Source organism: Hakea prostrata, chromosome 4 (genome assembly GCF_041222555.1).
Source record: "Hakea prostrata isolate BN-2017 chromosome 4, UWA_Hpros_2, whole genome shotgun sequence".
Classification (NCBI taxonomy): Eukaryota; Viridiplantae; Streptophyta; class Magnoliopsida; order Proteales; family Proteaceae; genus Hakea; species Hakea prostrata.
The window spans coordinates 19,278,148-19,305,283 of record NC_142603.1 but is presented as its reverse complement, the minus strand read 5'-3'; the positions used below and the strand labels follow the sequence as shown (position 1 = coordinate 19,305,283).

Below are 27,136 nucleotides of genomic sequence, written 5' to 3'. Positions count from 1 at the left end.
GGGCATCCCAGTAGACATATTGCGGATCAAATGGGGGCTGATGTGGCTGACTTCTTGGCCAATGAGGGGGAGGCACATACAACACCCAACCTTCCCTTTGTGCTACACCGTAGTGCATTCATCCAAAGTGAGGATTTGATTGTCTGGAATGACATTGAGGATGATGCGACTCACACATCCCCCAATAATGATAATGATGATGATGATGATGATGATGATGATGACGACGTTAGACCTCATGATCAGGATTCGGCTGATCCTAGGGAGAGACTACCACTACCAGTTACCACCACCAACAATACTTAGAGAGTTAGGGATGGGGAGGACAACCACCAAAATTCACCACTGAGAGTCAGTTCACCCATACAACACAGGATTCAGACCATGGCGGATCTGCATCGCAAGGTCGTACTACTTCTATATATACTAGGAAGGGGAAGGGGAAACCGCGGATACGGCACGGAGGACACATCATCATATGGGTCTTACCGTCCGGTTGATGCGGGGAGCTTGGTGGGCTTTATGGGATCTATAAGCCTAGATGTTTCCAGAACCACCACCTCTAGAGGATAAGGATGGTATGATTCCCAGTCACATGACACACGCTTTTAAGAATATTAGTTCTTCTTCTAGTCCAGTTATGGACCTTCTAGTGCCCCTCTCAGCTATTACTCTACTAGAGCTAGACACTAGTGAGATAGGGACCTTATGCTTATGGTGTCCTTTCCAAGTACCAGGTTCTTCTTCAAGGTCACATAGCTTTCTAGAGCAACTCTTTAACATTCAGATTCAGCCACAACCACCAACCTTTTCATCTATGTTATCTTTTTTGGAGCGCCCCCCCCCCCCCAATCAGATTATGTTGCCCATGTGGATGAGGTGACACATAGAGCTACAATTGTCAACTACCTTGACAATCATATGCATCATATGTTATGAGATATGTATTGTGCTTGGTATGGGAAGTAGATCAACGAGCTCGGGCATACACGTATTAGTTTTAACTTGTAACTTGTAAGTTTTAAGTTCTAAGCATCATAGTTTTAAGTTCTAAGTATCATAGTTTGAATTATGTTTCTAGTCATACGGTGGTATATACTTGAATGTTAACTTTTTAGTTGTTTTCTGGGTAAAATAGTAATTCCATTGTGTTCATTACACTTACAATGGGTAGGACCGTAGGAGGCAAGAATCTAGACCATTTTGAGGCCATATAAGGCCCGAAATGTTAGGGGGGAAATCCCAAATTTTGACCGAACTATCGGTTGAAACTTGAAAATTTCAGCCTTTGCTTGGGCAAAATCCAGGTTTCGACCGAAATTTTTTCCTTGCCTCCCCATGTATTTTCCAGTGCTTGTTTTATTCATGATCATCGTCCTAGGAAATCTAAGTTAGAACCTTACGCTATTAAATGTTTGTTTGTTGCATACTCTCATACTCAAAAGGGTTATCATTGTTATTTCTCTGATTACAAAAATATTTTATTAATGTTGATATCTCTTTCCATGTATCGACTCCTTACTCTGATGAACCTATTAGTTTAACCAAGCCTAATGATGACTTGTCGATATTAGTTCTTCAAAATGTGTTTCCTCAGGGTTCAACTCTGCCACCACCCCACCGCCTGCCATCGTTAAAGTTTATGTTAGCCATCCGCAACCAACTATTGCCCCCACTGCTCCCATGGGCTTTACCTCATTACCATGTTCATCTAAAGAGCATGAGTTGTAACCCCCTCTTCCGATCTTGACATACCAAGCGCCCTACATAAAGGTAATTGAAGTTTCCTATTCTGGTTGTCCTCTTGTTTTACAACCTCTTTGTCCACCATTGAGAACTGTCCTCTTCCTAAAACTATTTTGGAGGCTCTATTTGATCTTGGGTGGACTGTTGCATTGATTAATGAGTTAGTGATCTTAAAAGAAAACCAGATGTAGGATCTTGTGCCATTGCCCTCAAGGAATGCTGCTAATGGTTGTTAGTGAGTCTTTGCCATTAAAGTAAATCTAAATGGTCCTCTAGCTTGATTAATAGCCACACTTGTTGCTAAAGGTTATGCTCAAGTATATGGAATTGATTACTTGGATACATGCTCGCTTGAGGCCAAGCTTACTTCTATTTGAATATTGATTTCTCTTGCTGCTACCAATCATTGATCTTTGTATCAGTTGAATGTGAAGAATGCTTTACTTCATGAGGACTTTCATGAGGGAGTATATATGGAGCAACCTCCTAGGTTTATGGCTCAGGATGAGAGATGTATGGTTTGTTTACTCAAGAAATCATTATATGGCCTGAAACAATCGCCTAAGGCATGATTTAGATGGTTCACTATAGTTATGTTCAAGATTGGGTTGACACAGTGTGAGTGATCATTTTGTATTATTTTGACACTCAAAACACAAGGAAAATATTTTTTGTAGTTTATGTTTACGACATCAATTATTATAGTGGATGATGAGTTGGGAATTGTGATGTAAACCAGATCCAAGCCAACCAAAGAGGGCCCCAGGAATTTAATAGTATCCTGCAGCTCTACCAGCAACCCAGGCAATTTTGTCCAAGCATAGGGGTATTTTGGTAATTTTGTGATTTTTTTTTAATTAGTCCACTTAGGGTTTAGTTGTGTCCAGTATGTTAATGGGACCCTAAATCTCCTTCTCATATTTTAGTTTTGAGTCATTATTTGTTGAGTTATGAGCCCCCCCCCCCCTAGTTTCAGTCTACTTACTTGCTAGGATTTCATATCTAGTCTTAGTTTCCAATTTGAATCTTTCTAGAGTGAAATATGGTAGAGCCCTTGTATGAGTAAGAGTCTTTAGTCAAGTAGGAGTCTTAGTTTTAGGTGTCTTCTCAAATAGGTTCCTAGCGTGAGTTCCTTTCAAAGCCTATAAATAAGTTTCTTTACAATGTAACAAGGAGATTAAGTTTGATGAATAAAATTTAAGAATTGAAGGAGCAAGTGAAGAGCCGTGGGTTCCCTATGAGGGAACTTGTGGCTGTGTTTGTGCATGAAATTCTGCAGTTTAATGTTGTTTAAGGCCCCTATTTTGGATCTTCTCCCCATCGGGGAGCACAGAGTGCTCCCCCATGGCTTCCTGACCACAAAAATCAGTGGGTCCCACTGGTGAAAAAAAAAACTTTTTTTTTATTTTCTCCAATAAGTGTTTTTCACCATGGGCCCCACTGATGTTTGTGGTCAGGAAGCGTAGGGGGAGCACTTTGTGCTCCCCGTTGGGGGAGCTGATCCGGACTCCTTCTTTTCCAGGTACAGCCAGATCCCATCCCTACCCCTACCCTCTTCCTTCTTCCTCCCTCATCCGCAGCTTTCTCCTTTCCCCAAAACCTTAAAATAGTAACCCTAGTTTCCATATCGGTCTTTTCTATTTTCTGGAATTTTACAACTTTTTCCAAGAACAAAAATTTAAGGTCAGAACTACAGTAATCAAGCCATTAGACCTGTCCCAAATTTTACGAGTCTCATCCCCCCAACCCTAGTGACCTTCCATCTTAGTTTCAGCCCAATCGGACCAACCAAATCCTAGTCTAAACCCTAAATTCCCCAACACCCTAGAAATCCTAACCATACTTTCAACCATAACTTTAAAACCCTAATTTTCTAAAGCCTAGAGTTTTGAATTCAGCTCTGAACTAAAAATTCTGCAAGGTTACTAACTTGGCACTCAAAACCATAGCAAAACCTAATCCTACCCCATCCTCAACCCTAGAACACTCCCTCCACCCCTGATTTATAACCTTAGGGTATTCTAAACCTTCGTAGACTGCTGATTCACTCAAAAAGGATCTTGATGATGGATTTAAACCTAGGGTTTGAATCAATTTATTAAACTAGATCCTGGCTCACATCAAAGTGACATGTTGAAAACATACCTATAAGAAAATTTTCAGACAAAGGACCTAGGTAAACTTAAAAAATTTCCTAGGCTTCGAAGTTGCTCAATCAAAGAAAGGCATCGTTTTATCTCAACAGAAATATGTGATAGATCTACTGTCTGAAACTAGCATGCTAGGGCCCAAACCCTTAGATAATCTGTTAAGTACCCTAATGAGGCAACTTAACAAAGGTGGAATAACCCAAGAAGACGATAATAATAATGGACTTTGAATAAAAGTTGAACGAGAAACAAAACACACTACTAGCAATAGGTGAATCCTACAGCTATCCAAGAGCAATAGCTCTCACCTGAACTTCCCCAATAACTCAAAACATGTTTCTTCTACTCTTCCTTCCCCCTATTTATAGCAATTACGTTCATACAATATTAATCAACAGAATCATCCCAATTCGAATAGGAATCTTCAAATCTAATCCTAAAAAGTAACCTGAATGTAATATGACTCTTCAAATCTAATCCTAAAAAGTAACTTGAATGTAATATGACTCTTCAAATCTTCCAATCGTTTCCTTCCCTAGATTTTAGGGATTTGCTTTCCACGCTGTTGAGTGTAGACTCGTGATACAAGGGGCTTATTGTTGCTTGTGTACCAAGATGTTACACAAGTGCACGTGTCGCAATCAAGTAATAAATGATAAGTAGAGTATCGATCCCATGGAGAATATATCATTAACTTTCAATGTAAAAGTAAAATTGAATTAAACAAGATTAACAATATTGATTTGTGATTGACTAACTAAATAACCAAGTGACAGGTAATAAAACTAAGGAACTAAAATATAGATTAAGCAATAGAGGGAACTTGGTGAGTGAAAAGAGTGTTGGGAGTCAAGCTTCCCTTCCCCTGAATTTTATAATGCAAATACTAAAGTAATACTACAACCCCAAAATATATCAAGAACATGGAATGAATGGCAATATGGTATTTTCCAATATACATAAGCTAGCATCCTAAATCAACATCTGCATATTCCTATGAAGAATTGATATATGAATGCAATTTAAACCCAATCCAATCAATGGTAATGTGAGGTAATTGAGTATTCCTACCCAACCTACTAACTAACACAACCTAATTAAAGATTATGCTAACTCACACAATTCAACAAACACATAGACTCCATTAATTTTCCAATTAATGAAATCATAACATTCATCCAAGAAAGATCATTCAAGAACTGAAATTAGTCAATATAACACTGAATTCATTGACAGTAAAGTGGATTGCAATAAAACTAAAGAACACATGATTAGTTACATCTCAAAATTCAGGTTTAGGTACTACTATCATCCCAACACATCAAAGATTTAGCCCATAACAGAATTCAAATACATAAAACCAAGTATAGTTGTCATGAGACTAGAAAGTAAGAAGATATAGTTATAAAAACAAGAAGAAACTAAAACTTCAATGCTTCCACACGAGCTCCAGCCTTCTTCTCCAGCAAATCAGCAACTCCAACAGCTCCTTGCTTCCACAAGAGCTCCAGCATTCGTTCTCTACCTCCCCTAGCTTTAGCCGAGTCTCATCTTTTCCTCCCCTCCCTTGCCTTCCACATTTTTGCCTCCTTTGTACCCTTCTTTTCCCCCAAAAGTGCTAGTTAAAATTGGCTTGTAGGATTAGAACATTTTCCTTTGATATCAACGGCTGAGAACCATCATGTATTTACAAGAATATTGTCCACTTAAGTTAGCCCTTTTTTGTCATTTCCATTTGAATTGGATCTGAGAATATTCTGCTCCATTGCTGTAGCAATGCTGCAGCAACTCTACAACAAAGTTAGAGGACAGGTTCTTCTTTAATTATGAATATTCACCTACATTTTCAAGAGAAAGAGAAACAGTCAAATTCATCCACAAATCTGGAGAAATTCATGTAAGGGTGACAATAATGAACTAAACAAGATGCAACATGTTAAGACTAAATAAGAATACTCCTAAATCAAGCCATCTCAAGTATAAAGTTACCAACCTTAATAGAGTTATCACTTATCAATATTCCCCTCCAACAGTTTCACCTTGTCCTCAAGATGAAAGTTTCGTTCACCCGGGTCTTTCATCAAGTCCAAGGCTTCGTGGTCATTTGTGGCAACATCCGTTCATCGGCATCATGGGTGCGCCCCTCGGTTCTTCGGCCGTGACCTTTGGTATGGAGAGCATCGCCCGACACCCTTGTCCATTTTTCCTTGATTTCCTCCGAAAGCCACCTCGATCGTTCGTGCTTCGTCGCCGTGTTGCGTGGGGGGGGTGGGTCTTTTGGGTTGGTGCGGGTTTGCCTGTTGGTTCCGGTTCCTGGTTGGTGTTGGACCTTTTGAGTTAATGCTAGTTGGGCCCTTGAACATATGTTGGGCTGATTCTAGGTCGGTGGTGGGTTGGCCCATGGTTTCTTGCATTTTCCAGCGTTTTTGCTTCTCCGGGATCCATTATTTGGCCCTGTGTGGTTCCATCCTTCCTCCCCTAACGTCCTCATTCACCTGTCAACCGCCCTTCCTCTTCTTCTCGGCTAGAGCCTCAAATCCATCGCGGTAGGTGCCCACCCCTTTGGGTGATCATGCTTCTTGTGGGTCTTCATCTGTGAGGAACTAAACGGGATCACGCCTCTTTCAAATTCTTCCATGATAGTAATGGTTGGTGCACTCCGCTATCCACCCTAATGCAACTCCCTCACACAGTTGCGGTTGGTTTCCATTGCTTAATTTATTCAAATCAAAATATCTTTGCGGTGTGTATCCATCCCATGGGTCGTCTCCAATTGGCATGTCAAGATGCATGGGAAGAATTCCTCGATTTTTCTCTTTCACCCATTCTCTCATCGGCATTTCCTCGGGCATCGTTGTTGTTGGATATCGGCTGATTTCCTTTTGCACAGCGCAATTCCTCTCTAAATTCATCATTGGCTTTTCCCCTTTTTCAATCGTATGCTACGCCCCTACCTGCCCTTGAATCTCTTTAACCATGGTTTCTAATTCCTCTACCCTTTGTTCCCTTCCTTTTTACCATTACCCGTCGTGCTCTATGCCAATTTGTTAAGTACCAATGAGGCAACTTAACAGGTGAATCGAGGCGGAACCGGGATTCAATATTGGGGGGGGGAGAATGGAGTCAAGTTTGGGAAAGCACCAATGATTTTTCGCTACACATATTGTATGGGTCCTTAAGACCCATTGAGGGTCCCACGTATGCATTATTTTATTATATTAAGGAAACTCACATATATTTTGTGGGGCCCACACATATTTGATAAAAATAGGTAAATTATTGATAATGATAGTTTTTTTCAACAAGATGTAGATAAATTAAAGCATCAGTAAAAAAAAAAAATACACATGTCTTCAACCCTAAAATGTCATGCAAACCAAAAAAAATTTTTAAGATAGGAAATGCAACCAATGGTACTTAGTTACCTTACTAACTATAGACATTTTATTTATAATATAAAATCAAATAACAAAATTGTAGACAAAATAAAGAAACAAAGAATATAAAATCAAATAAAAAAAAGAACAATAAATAAATTGATAAATAGAGTACCTAATTGTGGGAAGATTTTTCTCCAAATTTTCTTTAACCCCGCTTATAAAGGGAAGAATAAATAGGAAGAAAGAAACATAAGAGAATAAATAGGAAAAAAAGAGGAGAGAGGAGAGAGGAGATATGAGAGAATATAGGAATTGAAGAGTTAGTTACTAATTATAAATGACATTTTGAATATCTAATAATATTTTTTTTCTCAAAAATTTCCTTTAGTCCACATGTTTATAGAAAGAGATGAGAATAAATAGGAAGAAAAGATGTGAGAGGGAAGTGGGGAGAATAAATAGGAATTGAGGAGTTAGTTTTTAACTAGAGATGACTTTTATACCTATTATTTTACATTTAAAGTTGTTCTCAATATTTGGGGGGGGGGGGGGGGACAAATAGTGACATTTCACATGTGACAAGAGAAAAATGGGAAAATGAAAAGATTAATATAAAAATCCAAAATTTAAGGGAATTAATCAAAAATTTGAAAAATCCAGGGGGGGGGCCATGGCCCCCCTCGGCCCCTTAGTAGGTCCGCCCCTGGGTGGAATAACTCAAGAAGATGATAATAATAATGGACTTTGAATAAAGTTGAGCGAGAATAAACACACTACTGCGAGGTGAATCCTACGCTACCCAAGGCAATAGCTCTCACCTAAACTTCCCCAATAACTCAAAACATGTTTCTTTTACTCTTCCTTCCCCCTATTTATAGCAATTATGTTCCTACGGTATTAATCAACAGAATCATCCCAATTCGAATAGGACTCTTCAAATCTAATCCTAAAAAGTAACCTGAATGTAATATGACTCTTCAAATCTAATCCTAAAAAGTAACCTGAATGTTATATGACTCTTCAAATCTTCCAATCGTTTCCTTCCCTAGATTTTAGGGATTTGCTTTCTACGCTGTCGAGTGTAGACTCGTGATACAAGGGGCTTATCATAATCCCATAGAGACCAATTTGAAGTTAATGCCAGATGATGAGACCACCCCTAACATTCCTGAGAAATATAGATTACTTGTGGGTAAGTTGAATTATCTGACAATGACTTAACCGGACATTGTCTTTCCAATCAATGTTGTGAGTCAATTTCTGACCGCTCCACGGGCATCTCATTAAGACGTTGTTAACCGCATCTTAAGATATCTTAAGAAAGCTCCTAGACATGGACTTCTTTAAACTAGTCATGGTTTATGGTTATAGACAAGTTGAGGGTTTTTCTAATGCTAATTGATTGGGTTCCCATTGATACAAGATCGACCACAAGCTATTGTAGATTTGTTGGAGGAAATCTTGTGTCATGGAAAAGTAAGAAACAAACGGTGGTGACAAGGTCAAGTGTCGAACTAACATATTAAGCTATGCCAGGTTACTTGAGAATTGATGTGGGTATGATAGTACTCCAAGAACTTGGATCGTTAATGATTTGCCTATGAAGTTGTGGTGTGATAACCATGGTGCTATTCAGATAGCATCCAACCTAGTCTTTCATTAATATAACAAGCATATTAAGGTGGACTATCATTTTGTTTGTGAGAAACAACACTACGACAAGGTGTGATACCTCCTAGTCATGTCAATATTTGGGAAAAACTGGCAGATTTATTTGCTAAAGCTCTAGGAGGTGCAAGGGCTGATTGTAACAAGCTGGGTATAGACAAAATATATGCTCCAGCTCGCAGGGAGTTTTAAAGGGCAAACTTATCCATGAGATACCATCAAGAATTAGCATCAAATGCTAATTCACGATGGAGTTAATCAGCTTTTCAAAGTCCTAACTGGATTGGGATTTGTTCCTAAATCCTAATCCATTTATGTTTTCCTTTTCCTATTTTGTTTCTACTTGTAAACATTGCTTATGAGACAAATTCTTCATGGTTAGAGACTTCAGAGTTAAGACTCCAGCAATGAAGTTCTCGATCTTAAATCATGGCTCTCCTCCTCTTCTTCTCTCATCTACACTCTGAAGTTCTCAAAGATAAATGAAAATGGTATGGTTTGAAGAGCAGAAACATTGTCAAGTCATCAACACAACTCACCCTTTTCTCACCTGTAGAGAGTTTACCCAAGATGTCCAAAAACTCATAACAAATTCAAAGGGTTGCATAGGTATCATAAGACATCTGATCAATATATATCTTAAACCCTTGAAATTTTGGCATAACATGTCGTTTCGCCACCCAGCGAAATTTTTCCGAATTTTGCCCCCCTTCCCAAATTTCTAGGGGTAATTGGGGTTTGTGTCTAGCCTAAGTTGAGGCCAATAAATACTGGGAATGTTATATTTGCCTAAACCTAACCTAAAGTGGTGTTATAGAACATGAATTTCAACTAATGTAAATCTGGATATTATGCAAGACAACACTAAAATTTTCATTAAAATGCAGGAAAACATACAAGAAGCAGAATTCAATATACAAATATGTGCCGGGTTGGATCTATCCCCTGAGCTATGGAGGAGTACTCTAAATACTTGACATAAGTCACATAACCATGCCATGACACGATACGGATAAAGTTCTCCATAGTCCGTCACTGGCATAACTGGTTGTGCTAGTCCTAATGGATATCCAAAGATGGAGTCCACAAATAATGTACCCGATCCATCTCCATACTCATATGCAAACATACTACTATAATTAGCAGATGTGCCACCATATCCATAGCCATAGGCCCTATATGGTACCACCCCTTGAAATTTTCAAAATTTCACCAAAATTTTTGAGATTTCAGTGAAATTTCCAAACCAAAATATGAGACTTTCCGTTTTCAAACCCATGTTTCGCTTCGGTTGGTGACCTAGTTTCACCAAAATGTAGTACCTTGCTGATACATTAACCTTTTCCCTCCATGTGCACGGATTCCTCTATATGTATGGCATATGGCATAATATTGAAGTCTGACACACATAAGATTTCAAAATGGTGACACTTCCAATAACAAAAGAACCTCAACTGTTTAATAGTAGATTGCAATGAAACTTGGAATCCAAAAACTTTCCACGTTTAGAGTAGCACCACACACTTAGGACTATAATTTCAATATCAACATTCACATGCTACAATACAACTTGCCATATGTACATGCATACTAAGTTTTTGCACATTCCTTTAGAAATGGTCTAAGGACTGCAAAAGTGTGTAACACAATCATGCTAGGAGCTACAAAGTTAACAACAACAACTGAGATTTTTCATGTAAACCTCTATACTGCAAGAAAAGCCAGATTACATTGCAGTCCCGATTTGCACCCCCGGTTGGCGGTATAGGCTGGAGTGCTGGACACTGTTGTATATATCTACACATTGTTTTGTTAATAGAATAAGAAAAGGCAAACATACAAGTAAATTATGCACCATGAATGAGATACAAAATATTGATGTACATGCAACACAAAGTCAAAGGGACCAAAGGCATAATTCCAACAATACAATATTGTGTGGTGACACATGAGTATAAGTTGAACCCCATCAGGCTATCCTAGTGGCTAATGCCATTAATCATGACATGGAGACCCAATCCCACTCATGGATCAACTGAATGAAGCCACATAGCAGTGTTGGTAGAAAGGCTTGAAGTCTTCCACGAATGATCCATAAATGACACATCTATATATAGAAGTAAAATATCACAGGGCATTAACTGAAATGACCAAAACTGTGTTGAATCACTGGTTCGTGAGGCATCAGTCAGCAGTTTTTAGCTAGATTTTGCCAAGTTTTTGAACTACGTTCAATGGTCAGGATGAAGGTTTTGCTATTTTCCAAAGATAGATAGCTATTCTGTTGGGAGGAAGGAAAGATGAGAACCGAGTGGGTTGAACCCAAGACCACCTGGTAGGGTGGGCTTTTATGCCCCACAATTCTACCAACTGCATTAGGCAGTTGATCTCAACGTTTTGCTAATGTTATGTTGCTGAAAGTTTTAATAACTCGAGATGAAACTAATGTCATGTTGCTAGAAGTCTGAAATTATTCAAGGTGAAAGCAAGACTATCTCTGAACAATGTTCTATTCCAAAAAGTTAAACTAAACTTTGAATTTAAGAAAGCCCCGAGTAATTAATGGAGTCATAACTGATGCACTTATTGATTTATTACAAGGTCTGCAACATCCCAACAACTTTGCCCTAGTTGGTGTACCGTGTTTTTTTGTTCGAAAAATTATAAAATATCCAACTTTAGAATGTGGCAGCAATAAACTCCCACAGCCACCCACAAACACAGTCAGAGTAAGATTGATATACCTTCTGGAAAGTAATGATTGGCGGTGTGCTCATAAGTATGGCTCTGAGTCCTATCTCAGCTGTGAGGCCAGACTCCATGTTATTGAAGCCACCAGTGATTGCTAGAATTAGTTGAAAGAAGCCCTCAAATGCTAAAGTAACATGTGGTTGGTAGATTTTTCCTTTTTGAGAAGCCCTGAAGGTTGATACCAGTATCTGTAAAATTAAATTAACCAAAGCAACATTTTTCTTAATCCACTTTGCGCCAGCTGCTAGAAGTTTCAGAAGCCTAAATGATAATTCAGCCAGTTGCTCTAGGCCGTAATTTTGCAGACACTCGGCCACATTTCTGAAAGAAATAATGCCCCCGGTTACCTGAATTCAATGCAGCACATAAACAGAAATTAGTGGAAAGAAAAGGATTAATTAATTCACCTAACTGTCCATGTGATGTACTCAAATAGTAATTCAATTACTTCAGAATACAGGATTTTGTTTGGGAGCCCTGGGGTACAAAGTTGCCATTTCCCAAGTTGTTCTTTTTTGTTCTTTTTTTTCCTTACCCCCCCCACCCCCCACCCCGAGGAGAATGTTTACTTCCTAAGTGCATTTGTCTTTTGACTACCTACTATTTGTGAAATTTTTATTTTGGGAACCTAGTTTTATAGTTCTAAATATACCTACAGCTACAAGAACCATAACTATCCTTGCCCATGCTGATGCCGCCATTAATACTACTGCACATGCTAATGCGACCCCTTCCCGTGAGATCTGGAACCCACCCATGTCATTAACTATTCTCAATCTCTTGCAATCCTTTCACTCACCCCTACTTCAATCCTTTATTGGTCAATGCCCCATCCCTCTTGTAGTGTGTAACTCCATGAACGCCTACCTACCCTTACTCTGCCTTACCTTTTTATCCTTGGAGTGAGGCTTGGCCTTACCAGATTACCTAACAAGACATTGCCTGCTCAAATTAGAGATTACTTGGCCATAAAAAAATTTGAGGCACCATCTAGTACAACTAGTAAGTGTGCTAAATCTTTTCCTTATGATGCGTTAAAATTTGAAATAATTCCTGCTTAGTGCAATAGAGGACTTTGGTGGGAAGAAGTCTTCTCCATGGTATGGCTTGAGCCACTGTCCATTCACCTTAAAAGGGTTCCTGCTGGTTGTGTTGAATTTCATAGGTTCCATAAGGAAACACTTTGGTAATTGTGGAAGGCCCAGACCACCTTGACTTCAACTTTCCTGGAAACAAACGAAGTTTAGAAACTTGTTGGCCAACTTCGAAGTGTCTCCTTAGAATGTGTTTGTCATGCCACACTTTAGTCTTTTCCTTATAGATCCGTGAGTTCTCATATGCATCCCTTCTAAGCTCATCAAGCTCATTCAGCTGCAAATGACGGTTAGCTCCAATTGCATTCATATCAAAGTTAAGAAATTGCAATGCCCAATAAGCTTTATGTTTGAGTTGATGAGTTCAACAAGAAAGTGGCATGCTTTTCCATAAACTAGCCGAAAAGGTGACATCCCTATGGGTGTCTTGTATGCAGTCCTATATGCCCAAAGAGCATCATCCAGCTTAAGGGACCAATCTTTTCTATTGCTACTCACAGTCTTTTCAAGTATACACTTTATCTCCCTATTAGAGACTTTAGCTTGGCCATTAAATTGGGGATGCTAAGCAGCGACTAATTTGTGGGTGACACCATACTTTTGTAGCAAAGAGTCAAATTGCTTTCTAAATTGTGTACCCTTGAGTCAGTATATATGGCCCTAGGTGTCCCAAATCTTGTGAAAATATGTTGCTTTAAAAATTTAATGACACTTTTGCATCAGAGGTGGGAGTGGCAATTGCCTCTACCCACTTAGAAACATATTCCATGGCAACTAAGATATAAACATTAGAATAGGAGAACGGGAAAGGTCCCATGAAATCAATGCCCCATATATAAAAAAGATCACATACTAAATTAGTTGTTCTTTCAAAGTTGAAAATCCCTGTAAACAATCCTCTAACTAGCTTGACATTGGTAGGAGGTGGCAATTTAGAATTCACATCAATTTTTTCCTTATCCACTACTATACCAGCAACATAAATTTTATGACCTAATATGATTCCCTCTTGCACCATAAAGTGACACTACTCCCAATTTAGTACTAAATTAGTGTCCTCACATCTTTGCAACACCTTATGTAAGTTATTCAGGCATGCATCAAAATTATACCCAAAGACAGAAAAATCATCCATAAAAATTTCAATAATATTTTCCATCATCTCAGAGAATATAGCAGTCATGTACCTTTGAAATGTTGTTGGTGCATTGCAAAGACCAAAAGGCATTCTGTGATATGCAAAAGTGCCATATGGGCAAGTGAAAGTTGTTTTCTCTTGGTCTTCCGGTGCAATTGGAATCTGATTATAGACAGAAAAGCCATCAAGAAAACAGTAATACTCATGGCAGGCAAGCCTCTCAAGCATCTAGTCAATAAAAGGTAGTGTGAAGTGATCTTTATGGGTTGCTTCATTCAATTTTCTATACTCTATGCATACTCTCCAACCCGTAGCAGTCCTAGTAGGGATTAGTTCATTATTATCATTCAATTGTACAGGCATGCCTCCCTTTTTTGGTACTTCTTGTACAGGGCTTACCCACGAACTATTTGAGATAGGATAGATAATACCTGCATCGAGAAGTTTAATCACCTCTGCTTTTACGACCTCTTGCATTTTTGTATTCAACCGCCGTTGTGCTTGAATTTTTGGTTTGTGTTGCTCCTCGATCAAGATCTTATGCATACAAATTGAAGGACTTACCCCCTTAATGTTTGCAATTGTCCAGCCAATAGCCTTTCTGTGCTCCCTCAGTACTCTAAGAAATTTATCTTCGTTCTCAAATGTCAACGTAGAAGAGATAATTACTGGAAGTGAATTATCATTAAGAAAAACATATTTCAAGTGAGAAGGTAAAGGTTTAAGTTTAAGAGTTGGAGGCTCTTCAATTGAAGGTTTAGGCTTAGGCCCTTCCATCATAAGATCTGCAAAGCGAGGAATTAAATGCCTAGGCCATGGTTTAGCTGCCTCTAAGTGGTTCACAATTTCTTTTGACTTCTTTTAACTCCTCCAAACTTAGTTCTTCATCAAAAGCATGAATTAATGTAAGCTTTAATGGATCTGGATCAGACATGTGTCTCTACACTGATTCCCTTTCACCAGAAAAAAACATCAATCTTAAAGCATTCAGATAGATCATTAGGACACTTCATGGCTTTAAAGACGTTGAATGTTGCATTTTCCTCCCCCACTCTTAGCATCAACTTTCCTTGTTGCACATCAATCAATGCTTTTCCTGTTGCTAAAAAGGGACAACCTAGGATGATAGGAACTTCATAGTCTTCATATCTAGTACCACAAAATCGGCTGGAAAGATGAATTTATCCACTTTTACGAGCACATCTTCAATAATACCTGTAGGCGTGCTTGATGGAGTAATCTGCTAGCTTTAGGGAGACTGTTGTCCCCTTTAACTCTCCAACACCTAATTTCAAGAAAACAAAATATGGCATTAAACTTATCGAGGCACCAAGATCACACAGACATTTACCAAAAGTTAAACCACCAATTATGCAAGGAATTGTAAAACTCCTGGATCCTTAAGCCTAGGTGGTAGCTTGTTTTGTAGGATGCCAAAGCATTCTTCATTGAGCATGACTGTTTCATACTCTTCCAACTTCCTCTTGTTTGCTAGGATCTCCTTTAAAAATTTGGCATAGCTTGGCATTTGGGAGATAGCATCTGCAAAAGGAATGTCTATTCAAAGTTTCTTAAAAACTTCTAAAATTTTAGAAATTGCTTGTCATCTTTTTTCTTTGCCAATCTATCTGCGAAAGGTGGTGGCAGCATAGATATTGGTGCAACATCTTTTTCATCTTCTAAATCTACCACATTATCTGCAGTATTAGATGGTACTTTGTTGCTCTCATGTAGTGTGCTTTCCTCTTTAGTCGTTTCATCCTTGCTTGGAATTTCTCTCCCACTCCTTAAGATAATTGTTTGTGCTTTCTCCACGGGATTTCTTTCAGTATGGCTAGGTAGACCCCCATAAGGCCTAGCTGAAATCTGTTGAGATAATTGCCCAATTTGCTTTTCTAGGCTTTTGATCGATGCTTCCTGATTTTGAAATCTCACCTCAGACACTTTGATAAACTCTTGTGACGACTTTGCCAAAGAATCCACTGTATCTTCTAAATTTGTGTGAGATTTCTCTACCCTTTCATCTGGTCTCTGTCCTTGTTAATTATGATTTCCCCAAGAAAAATTGGGGTGGTTCCTCCAAACTGGATTATAGGTATTTGAGTATGGATTTCCCATTGGTTGACCCTGCCAAAATTAGACACATAATTAGCACCTTCAGAAGTTGAAGGAAAATTATTGAACTGACAAAAATTACTGGTCTGACCACCACCGCAATGATCACATATACTCCCTGTACGTTTGGACAATGCATGGTTTCAAATTTCTTTTCCAATGCTTCAATTTTGCATTTATTACAGCTTGGATATCCACTTCATGGATTCCATTAGTCCTTCTAGCAGTGAGTCGATCAGTGGCCATCTCATCCATAATCTCATACACCTCATCTAAATTTTTATTATGGATTGACCCACCAGATGCTACATCCAAAATTGATTTGAACTGAGGAGTAATCCCATTATAGAAAGTCTGAACCCTAGTGGAATCTGGAATCAGGTGGAGTCATCCACTAAGGAAGACCGTGGTGGGGACACTTTCTCAAGAGATCCTTGAACCGCTCCCATGCTTCATGGAGTGATTCTCCATCGCCTTGCACAAAAGTAATGATATCATTCCTAAATAGGGAAGGCGACTCTAGGAAAAACGTTTTTTCGAGCTTTGGAGAAGAGTGGAGAACAAATTTTGAAGAGTTTCTTTTGGAGTTTCTACTTCTCTTCCTCTAGAGTGATGTTTCCCTTAACTTCTTCTTCTTCTTTTATGATGTTCTAAACTTTTATTGCTAGAGTGTAGATGGATCCTTACGTGAATTAATTTATTGATGTCTTTCTTTCACGCAATAGAATTCTCTACTCTTTGTTTTCTTTAATTTTGTTCTTAATGTCTGAATGCTTGATAAACGTTCATGAATTTTGTGGTATGTTTTCAATAATGTAAAAATGAGTCATGCTGACCTAGGTTAAAGAATGATAAATTACATCTAACGTGTAACAGGTTAGACGGTTTATCCGACATTATTAGAGATTATACATTTCATGCAATGCATTGAATTGATCCTCTAAGCGTAACTGGTAGGGGGGATCTAATGTGTTAGGGACCCTTAAACGTAATAGGTGGGGTGATCTAATTTAGTAATCCTGTCGGCAAGGGTAGAGAGTAAATTGATTGTATGAAGGGGAGGGATTGATAATTTATGACATGTTTGATGAGATCGGAACTCTAGTATTTTTTTCGTTAATCGATTTGCTTAGTATTTTCCTTTGTGATTCGTTAGTATAGTTAGTAGTTGATCCTTAGTTTTTATCACTAGATAATTGTAGGTGTTTTTTAAGTTAGTACGTAATTTGACTCTTTTCGATCCTCGTGGGAACAATATCCCTCTTACCTCTTTATTACTTAAGCAACCTCGTGCACTTGGGAGTATAGATGCAACAACAACCTAGGAGCCATAGGAAGACAGATGCTGTGAGTAATGATAACAGGGTTATGTTTTGCAGGTGTGATGTGTCACAACTATTGGTTAATTTATGCCTAAAAGGGTTGGGTTCCATGAGTGCCAGTGGCTGGTGGATGATGGCGTTGAGAAGGGGCTGGGCTTACAGTAGTCAGCAATGGGGTTATTCCAACAGTGAGGGCTACGAGTTTGTGGGATTACAAATCATCGAGTCAGGGTGTTGATACTATGCTTGATGTTGTGGTTGAAGTGAAAGAAGCCAATTTTGAGACTGCCTCTGTTATTTGAACATAATTACCACAATATCTGCAAATGTCTCTCTTCATTTAATTTGTTGAATACTACATGGCACTTTTTGGATGTGAAGATGTCTCCTTCCACCACATCTCACTTCTTGGTGAATTACGATCTCGTTTTGAGTTTGGAGTGAAGTGAAAGAAGGGCATTTGGGAATTGAACAGATCAGTTAATGAACATGACACCTAAGAACTAGGAAAGCAAGGAGAAGAACTAATGAGAGATTAGATAAATGAATAATGAAAAGGCACTCACTCTCAAAACTGGTTTAACCAAACAAGATGCCTAACAACCAGGAAAGCAAGGAGTAGAACTAATGAGAGATCAGATAAATGCATAATAAACCTCTTCGCACACGCACACACTAGATTTTCTAGGGACACGTGCGAAAACCAACCAGTTGTAAGCCCACAGTAAGTCATGAAGTTGAAAAAAGCAATAAACAGAGAAACTTAATTGGCAAACTAAAAGATGGACGACAAGTAACAAAAGATTAGAATATTCCACAGCCATATTTTAGTCTGCAAAACAATTTCTTTAACATTAAAGGAAAGGAGTACCGACAAAAGGCTTGCACAAGAAACATCAATTCCCCTTCTGTGTGACACCAGCTAGGAAAAAAAATGCTACTGATGTCTATAACGGATACCTCTCATTCATAGAGTGAAGTCATGATTCAGACTTGCGTAACAATAATCAAAATAGAATACACCTAGCAAAAAGTTAAAAGGGAAGTTTCTTTTTTTTCCATAATCTAAAAAAGTTATTATACCATGATAGTCATGTATCAATAAGGAACTCATCTTTGCAGAAAAACCCAAAAGTAAGCATTTAGGGATCCAACAATCAAAAGAAAAGGAAATTAACCCAATAGTATTACCCCAACTTCTTTTTTCTCCGGTAAAAGGTGCTTTCTATATATGCCGCAGGGGGGGGGGGTGGAGTCAAAACTCTTGGCCTTTTACTTAATCATAAAAAATAGTCTACATAGAAAGCATAAAATCAAAAAGAGAGTGATGTTTTTACGTACACCCTTAACCGGAAACCCAACCTGAACATGAAAACCTGGTGACAATAGAAAAATAAGGGCAACATCCAAATATATATATATATATATATAACACTTATAAAACTCAAAGGAATCTAACATATAGCCCATTGGGAGACCCATCTTGAACAAATCAAATCCTAAGTGACAAAAGAAGCATAAGGGCAAGGGCATTATTGAATCATACTTTTTCTTTGGTGTAATTATTAAATCATGTTTAGAAATATGACAATCATAATTTAGTGGGGTCTGAAAACATAGTCTTCTTAAAGAGCGCAGAGAGAGAGACTGTGTGAAATACTTAGACCAACTCCATTAACCAGAAAACCCATTTGAACACATTGAGACCTTAGTGAAAAGGGACAAATCAAGGCACCATCAGATTATATTCAGAAATATAACCCTTATAAGATTCAAAAGAATCTAAAAATACAATATACTAAAATATCAATAAATCAAAGAGCAAGTGATTTCCTTTGACCAACCTTTAAGAAAAACCAATCTTGAAGACTTGAACACATCCAAACCTAAACAGTAACTGACAAAAAAGGCACCATCACTTATAGAATTCAATGGAACATGAAAACAGTCTACTTGAAAAGTAAAAGAAAATCAGAGAGATAGAGAATTACCCCTAAGCAATTGAGAATAAATAAAGGAACTCTCAATTTTATCTCGTCTACAGTAGAGAATATTTTTGAACTTTGAAACATTAATTTTATACTGACTAAACAACTGAGAATAAATAAATGAGCTGTCAAAATAAGAGACAAACAAAGTAAATAGTTAAATAAGCCCTCCCCCCCCCCCCCCCAAAAAAAAAAAAAAAAAATTGAAGGCTTACAAGACTTCATGCATGAGAGAAGCTTACCCAAAACTTTATTGAGGGATCCTCAACCACATCAAGAGATAATTGTGTGAACTACCAAGACTGAAAGAAGAGCAATGCAATGAACAATCAATAGGGAAGGGAAGTCAACCATAAAACGTACATATGATGCAAACGAGAATATTTTATGACAGCTTCAACCTAACAAAAACGTAAATCAACTACATAAAAGGAGAAAATAGAAGTGTAAATAACACTTGAGATACCTGACAATTTGTCTATTGAATAACAACCATTTGTGAAGTTATACTTTAGAAACCTAATCTCATAGTTCCAAGTATACCTACAAGTAACATGGCTACCCCTACCCATGCCAATTTTTGCCACTAATACTACTGCCCAGCCCAGTGCATCCCCTTCCCTTGAGATCTAGAAGCCACTCATACGTCAACTGCACCCCATCTCTTGCAATTTTTTCACTCTCCCCAAGTCCAATCCTCTTTCATCGTGCCACATTCCTCTTGTAGTTTGCAACTCCATGACCACCCCACCCAACCTAGCTTTGATGTGAACCGAACTCAAAACCACCCAAAGAAGGCTTAAGGTGGTTACTACTTACCAGTGACTTATGAAACTATCAGCATCCTAGGGAATTTTGGCCACCACAAGGGTACATTTGGTTATTTTGCTCTTTTCCAGTTGATTCAACTTAGGGTTCTGTTCAGTCCAGTTATTTTGTGGAACCTGATATCTACTTCTATTTTGAGTTTGAGTCGGCATTTGTTGAGTTATTGAAGAGTCCTAGTCAAGTTGGGATTCCAAATTTAAAGTCCCCTAGTTGTAGTCTACTTCCTGCAAGGATTCCATATCTACTCTTGGTTTTCAATTCGGATTCTTCTGAAGTGAGATACAAAAGAGTCCTAAAGTGAGTATGAGTCATAGTCTAACTAGTAGCTTAGAAAATTAGGGTTTCTAGGGGAGGGTTGTAGTTGGAGGTCAAGTAGGGGTTGGAGAAGGTAATCCTAAATGAAATTAGGTTTTGGATGAAGGGTTTGAAAGTTATTGTTGAAAGTATGGCTAGGGTTTCAGGGTTTTTGGGAATCTACGGCAGCAAAGGAGTTTAGGGTTTAGAGTTTACACTCGGGTTTGGTTGGTCCAATTGGGATGAAACTAAGAGGGATGGTCATTAGGTTTGTTTGGGACAGATCTAATGGTTAGATTGTCATAGATCTGACCTTGAATTTTAGGTCTTAAAAAAATTCAAAAAATTCCAGAAAATAAATAAAGGGATATGGTGGTTTGGGTTTAGGAGAAGAAGAAAGGATTCGGTCTTCCCAAATTTAGGGGGCTGGTAGAACTATGGTCAAGGTTGAAATGTAGGGCAAGGAAGGGGAAAGTTGTATGCAAAAGGGATTGGGATTAGGATTGGGATTGGGAGAACTAGGGTTTGGGTATGGGAAGGCTGCAGGGTAGGGGAATGGGGAGGATGGTTTGCAATGGCGGAGGGGCCTGTTTATACTGGTTTTTGGCCTGAGGGAGGGGATGGGGGCTGGATGGAAGGGATGAGAGAGGAGGGGCTGGATTAGGGGTGGGGTATCTTACCTAAAGGATGCAGGGGACTCAATGGAGTCCTAGAATTCTGCAAAATTCTTCACAAATAGCAGCTGCAAGGTCCCTCCATGGGATCCCATGCCTGCAAGCTCTTGGCTTCTTTAATTCCAATTTCATTCATAAGATTACATTCAGTTCTGAAATTAAAATTACAGCAAAGGACTAGACTTGGATTTCATAACCCTAGCTTCTATGCCCTAGCCAAACCTAACCCTACCTATTCCCAGCCCTAGAACTTTCGAAATAGACCTATTCATTCAACAATAGGGTATTACAACCCCTAGTTTACTGCTGATTCACTAGAGGATCCTGAGGGTGGACCCAGATCAAAGGCCTGCATCAATCAACTAAACCCAATCAAGCTATGACCTGACCAATCTATCCCTAGTGTGAAGCTTGCGCTTTTCAACTTACCTAACAAGAAATTGCCTACTCATATTAGAGATAATTTGGCAATGGGGAAAAAAAAAAGCCCATACACTGTTGATGTAACCAGGGTTGGCAACAATAGGGCACCTTAGATTTTGAGCCCCAAAATATACCCCCTTTGGAGTCCTAATGGGTCCAGTTGAGTCAAGAATAATTTTACGATCCAACATCTACTTTTTCTTTTTCGACTGGACTAGTGGTTAGAATCCCACTCTGGTTAGGAGTCCCAGTTAGAGGACAGATCTCCCTTGGCTAACAACTTATTGAAGAGTCTTTGTCTGAGTATTTTCAAGTGGGATTCCTTCCGGAAGATGGCTGTTTATTTTGCAAGTTGTATTGGTTTGAGAACTCCTTAATGTCCTTTCCAGTTTAGAAAGTTAATTCTAGTTGTGTAATAAGGAATTCTAATTCAAATTGGATCCCCTAAGTTGAGTGCAAGTTGGTTTTCTTTTTCTGAGGCCTAATTTAATTTTCCTTCAATGGAAGGCTATAAATAGAGCCACACCCGTACTGTTTACAACACCCGTATCCCCAAAACCACTCCCTTGTCTAGCTTCATTTCTAATGGCGCTTGGACCCCCTCCCCATTCTCACACAGGTTTGGGACTCCCTCCCCCCCCCCCCTCTATCTCCCAAAGAGACCTCATTGTCTGGATCCCTTCCCCTTCAAAAACCTTCTCCATTTCCTCCGCCTGGAACCTCATCAAACCCCACAACCCGAAGCCTCCCTGGCCCCCTCTGGTTTGGTTCAATGGCCACATACCCCACCACTCCCTTACCCTTTGAAGGGCCCTCAACTTTGCCCTCCCCACCCAATCTTTCCTTATTGACCGCCATATCCATACCAATCCCAATTGCATCCTATGTTGGAACAGTTTAGAGAACCTTGAGCACCTTTCCCTGCCCTTTCTCTAGATCTATCTGGGGAAAAGCCATTTCTTCCATCTGGCCTTGTTCGAGGCGATCCTATGGATTTTTTCAAGATTGGTCTTGGATTTTGAGAACCTTTCCAAGCACTTCCATTTGCGATCGGATTGGTAAGCTAGTGTAATGTGCCTTGATCCATCACCTTTGGTGGGAGCGTAATCTTAGGAGATGGACTTCCAAATCCCGATCCATAAATAGAATTTGGAGTGCCATCCATTTTGATGTCTCTTCTAGGCTGACAGCTATTCCCCATCCCCCTGTTGATGACACCCCAAAGAATAGGCTCATTGTTGTTTCCTGGGGTCTTAGTTCTGCTTTTCGGTCCTCTCCTTAGAGGCCTTGTTGTATTGTTCTCGCTTCTTTAATATATTTCAAAAAAAAAAAAAAAAAATAGAGCCACACCCTTGTGTAACAATTAATTGGATGAAAACAGAATTGAAGGAAGACTTTGGAAGTCGTGGGCTCCTAGGAGGAAGCCCACGGCCTTAGTGTATATTCTACAATTTTTTTTGGCTATTTCCAGATTTTCTTTCTTCTTCATTCACCTCTGGCAGCCATTGAAGAAACTTTAATTAGTGATCTTCTCCAACATTTCTTCAAGCCTCTTTTCAAGCATCAAGTAAGCAAAACCCCCCACCACCACCCCCATTCCCAATTCCTTCTCCTGCTCTCCCAGGCTCCCTTTCCACCTTGCAGCACCAGAGTAGATTTCCTCTCACCCAAAATTCTGCAGAACCCTAATACCCCCTCTAAATCCCTGGCAAAACCTTAGTCCCTTTCCCCTAAATCCCAGCTACCCTCTGTAGAGTCTTATACACGTTAGGAACTTAGAAGACCTAAGTCTACAGACTGTGACATGTAAATTTCCTGAAATTACAAGTTTGTGTAAAACAGAATATTTCCTTTAGTTTCAGACATAATTATAGCCTAGTCAAACCCTAAACCCCTATCCAAATCAACTCTAGACCTTTCTGGATCTAAGAGTTGGGAACCTAATCAGACATAGCCACAGGGATCCTTGAGTGTTTTAAATACAATACGGCTGCAGTCCTCGAGTTCCAGACCAGAACAGCAGAGTTATAAGCCCTAAATAGCTGCTGCTCATTGAGAATTCAACTGAAATCAAACCTAAAACAGCAAAGTTCAACCCTAATTTACTGCTGGTTCATCAGAAGAGGATTCAGAAGACAGGCCCAGACCTCGGATTACATCAAGCATCTAGTGTACGAGTATAAAGTGTGCTAAATATTTTCCTTCTCTGTGTTAGAATTTGAAATAATCTCTGCTTGAGGAAGTAAGACAACTAAGGAATAATAGGAAGGGAGATGCAGTGAGTAATGAGATGGGGTTATGTTTTGAAGCTGTGATGTGTTACAGCTATAGATTAGGTTGTGTATGCAAGGTTCAGGTTTCACGGGAGTTAGTTGCTGTGGCCGATGGATGATGGCATTGAGATGGGGCTGGGCTTACAGCAGTTGGCAACAAGGTTTTTTTTTTTTAATGAATAAAATGAGCAATAGGGTTATTCCAAAAGTCAGGGAGCAGGGTTGTCGGATTACACAAAAATAAAGAAATGGATGATAAGTGACAGGGAGTATTCCATAATCCATACCCATAAGCATTAGTTTGCAAAACCCTGACTTTTGCAAGGCAACAAACATGTAAGCTCAACGCCCTTCTTTGGCAAAGGCTACTTGCTCGCGGTAGAGCTGTCTTGGCTAGCTTTATTGCTGGCCCCCTAAGCCTACCTCCTTGACTACATCCTGACTGAGCCTTTCTTCACAATTAAAGGAAAGGAACCAAAGGAAATAATAAAGACAAAAAAAAAAAAAGGATAGCAAGAGAAGGTCACCTTTTGTTCTGTGCTACTCCAGCTAAAATAATTGTTATTAATGCCTGCAGTAGAAACCTCTCATTCTAAGTGTGAACAGGATATTCCAGACTCAAATCTGAGTAAAAATAATCAAAACATAATACACCCACCAAAAAGTCAAAAGGAAACATTTTCTTTTCTCCCTAAATTTTAGAACAGTTTGTAAAGCACAAAAGTCATGTATCTAATCAGGAACTCAGCTTTGCAACAAAACCCCACAATAAGCATACAAACAACCCAATAACCAACTGAAGAGGAAACACATCTAATAGTTTTACCGTGACTTTAATATCATAAGTTCGCAAAGATCTGAACCTTTCAAAATATTTAGATATTTCTAATGAATTCTCCCCCTCCATGACACCTCCCCCCCCTCCCCCCAACAATAAGCATATAACGACCGAATAACCAACTGAAGAGGAAACACATCTAACAGTTTTACCACGACTTTTATATCATAAGTTCGCAAAGATCTGAACCTTTCAAAATATTTAGATAATTCTAATGAATTCTCCCCCTCCATACACCTCCCCCCCCCCCCCCCCCCATAAAAACACACACACCATCCACCATACATAACCATCAATCAATTGTCATAGGAGGATATATACTCATAACAATTTGCATTACACAATTCATTTATGAAAAATTATGTTTAGTGTCACACAAAGAATCCATATTTTCTTGCACAAAACATAACCTCAATGACAACTAATAAGGTCATATCAAAATTTAGTTGGAAAAGTAATAGTGATAAAATTTAATTGATCATAAAATATAGTCTGCTTGGAGAGCATACAATCAGAGAGAGTGATCCTTTGACCAACACCTTTAACCGGAAACCCATTTTGAACAAAACAAAACTCTACTGACGACAGACAAGGGTACCATCAAATTATATTTGGAAAATATGACACTTAAAAAATTCAAAGGAATTTAAGATATAGCCTACAAAGAGGGCAGAAAACCAAAAAGAGATTGATATCTTTTGGCCAAATCATATAACTAGAAACCCATCTTGAACAAATCTAAACCTTAGTGACAACAGAAATGTGAGGGCACCATTAGCTTGTATTCAGAACCATAACAATTAAAATTCAACAATCTTTGAAAATATAGTCTTCCTAGAAAGCATGAAATGAGAGAGAGAGAGATCCTTAGACCAACACCTTTAATTAGAAAACCCTTTTCAACAAATTGAGACCTGGTGAAAACAGACAAATCAAGGCATCATCATATGATATTCAGAAATATAACTCTTATATGGTTTTTTTTTTAAATCTATAATTAACAAGAAAATTACATACAGACACCCAAGGTTTGCAGTCACTTATATCTTCTACCCTTGTAAAAATCAACCACAAATGCAACCTCAAAGCTAACACCATTAAGTAAAATTGAAAATACCAGAATATGCGTATTTACCCTAAACTTGCTGTACCTGAGAATCCCTCTTTTCCTCTCCTAGATGTTGCAAAGAACACCCAACCCATCTCACTTTTATCATGGTAGTAGTAACATCCAACCGCTCCAAGTTGCTACCAACCATCCATGAAAAATCATGTACCACTATTAACTTCTTTAGCTTTTAAACGCTATGCCACTTCTGCTTTCCAACTATAATTATAGTGATGGAATGTATACAGCAGCCACCTCTAACCATGGTTCAAGCCAAAAAGTCCTAAAATGTGCCAATATAGAGTCACAAGACTCACATCCACATTGAAAAGAAGAAGAAAACTAGGGCCTCATTGAGATTAGCCAAAACAGTTTAGACTATTCGAACCAAAAAAAAAAAAAGTAAATAGGAAAACAACCTTCCTAAACCCCAACAAAAAAATAAGATAACAATTGGACCCCCCCCCCCCAAAAAAAAAAAAAAAAAGAAGAAGAAGAAGAGGAAGTGAATGCCTACAAGACTTCATGAGTGAGAGATTCTTACCTTCCCAAAGGGATCTTTGTCCATAGCAAGAGATAATTGGGAAAACTTTGCACCACCAATTTGATACCCGCTAAACTACTAAAAATGAAAGAAGGGCAGTGCAAACAACAATCTGTAGTGAATCATTCATAAAATGTACCTACAATACCAACTAACATATTTTATTACAATCTCACTTCTAACGTAAAAGGAAATCCACTACATAAAAAGAGAAAATAAGTGCATAAGTACTACTTGAGATACCCAATGTTTTGACAAACAACTTGTACACTGAGTACCTACCATTTGTGAAATTATATTTTGGAAACCTAGTTTCATAGTTCCACTATTCCAACCAATATCATAGCTACCTCTATCATTGCCAATGCCACTACTACCACTACTGCCCAGCGCCAATGCATCCCCTTCTCATGTGATCTAGAACCCACCCATGTCAGCAACTGCTCCCGTCTCTTGCATTCTCTTTTACTCATCCTCAAGTCCAATCCTCTTTTGATCAAGACCCCATCCCTCTTGCAATCTGCAACCCCATAACCCCCACCCCACCCACCTATGGTATGTCCTGACCTCTTTATTCTTGGTGAGAGGCTTGGCCTTACCATCTTATGTAACATGAAAATGCTTTCTCATATTAGACATAATATGGCAATGAAGAGACCTTCTACTATAAGTATTAATGTGCTAAATCGTTTCCTTCTGATGTGTTAGAATTTGAAATAATCTCTGCTTGAAAAAGTAAGTCAACTTGGGAATCATAGGAAGAGAGATGCTGTGGAGCAATAAAATGGGGTTATGTTTTGCG

General features: G+C 38.7%; 1 non-coding gene and 1 pseudogene across 1 annotated transcript; one reads left to right on the top strand and one right to left on the bottom strand.

Annotated features, from left to right (window-relative positions):
- Positions 1–12,529: 12,529 nt before the first annotated feature.
- LOC149018356 (uncharacterized) lies at positions 12,530–15,067 on the bottom strand (annotated as a pseudogene).
- Positions 15,068–16,443: 1,376 nt separating this feature from the next.
- LOC149018355 (small nucleolar RNA R71) lies at positions 16,444–16,550 on the top strand. Its single transcript, XR_016173216.1, has one exon. It is a non-coding gene; the product is annotated as a small nucleolar RNA R71 (small nucleolar RNA).
- The last annotated feature ends 10,586 nt before the right edge of the window (positions 16,551–27,136 follow it).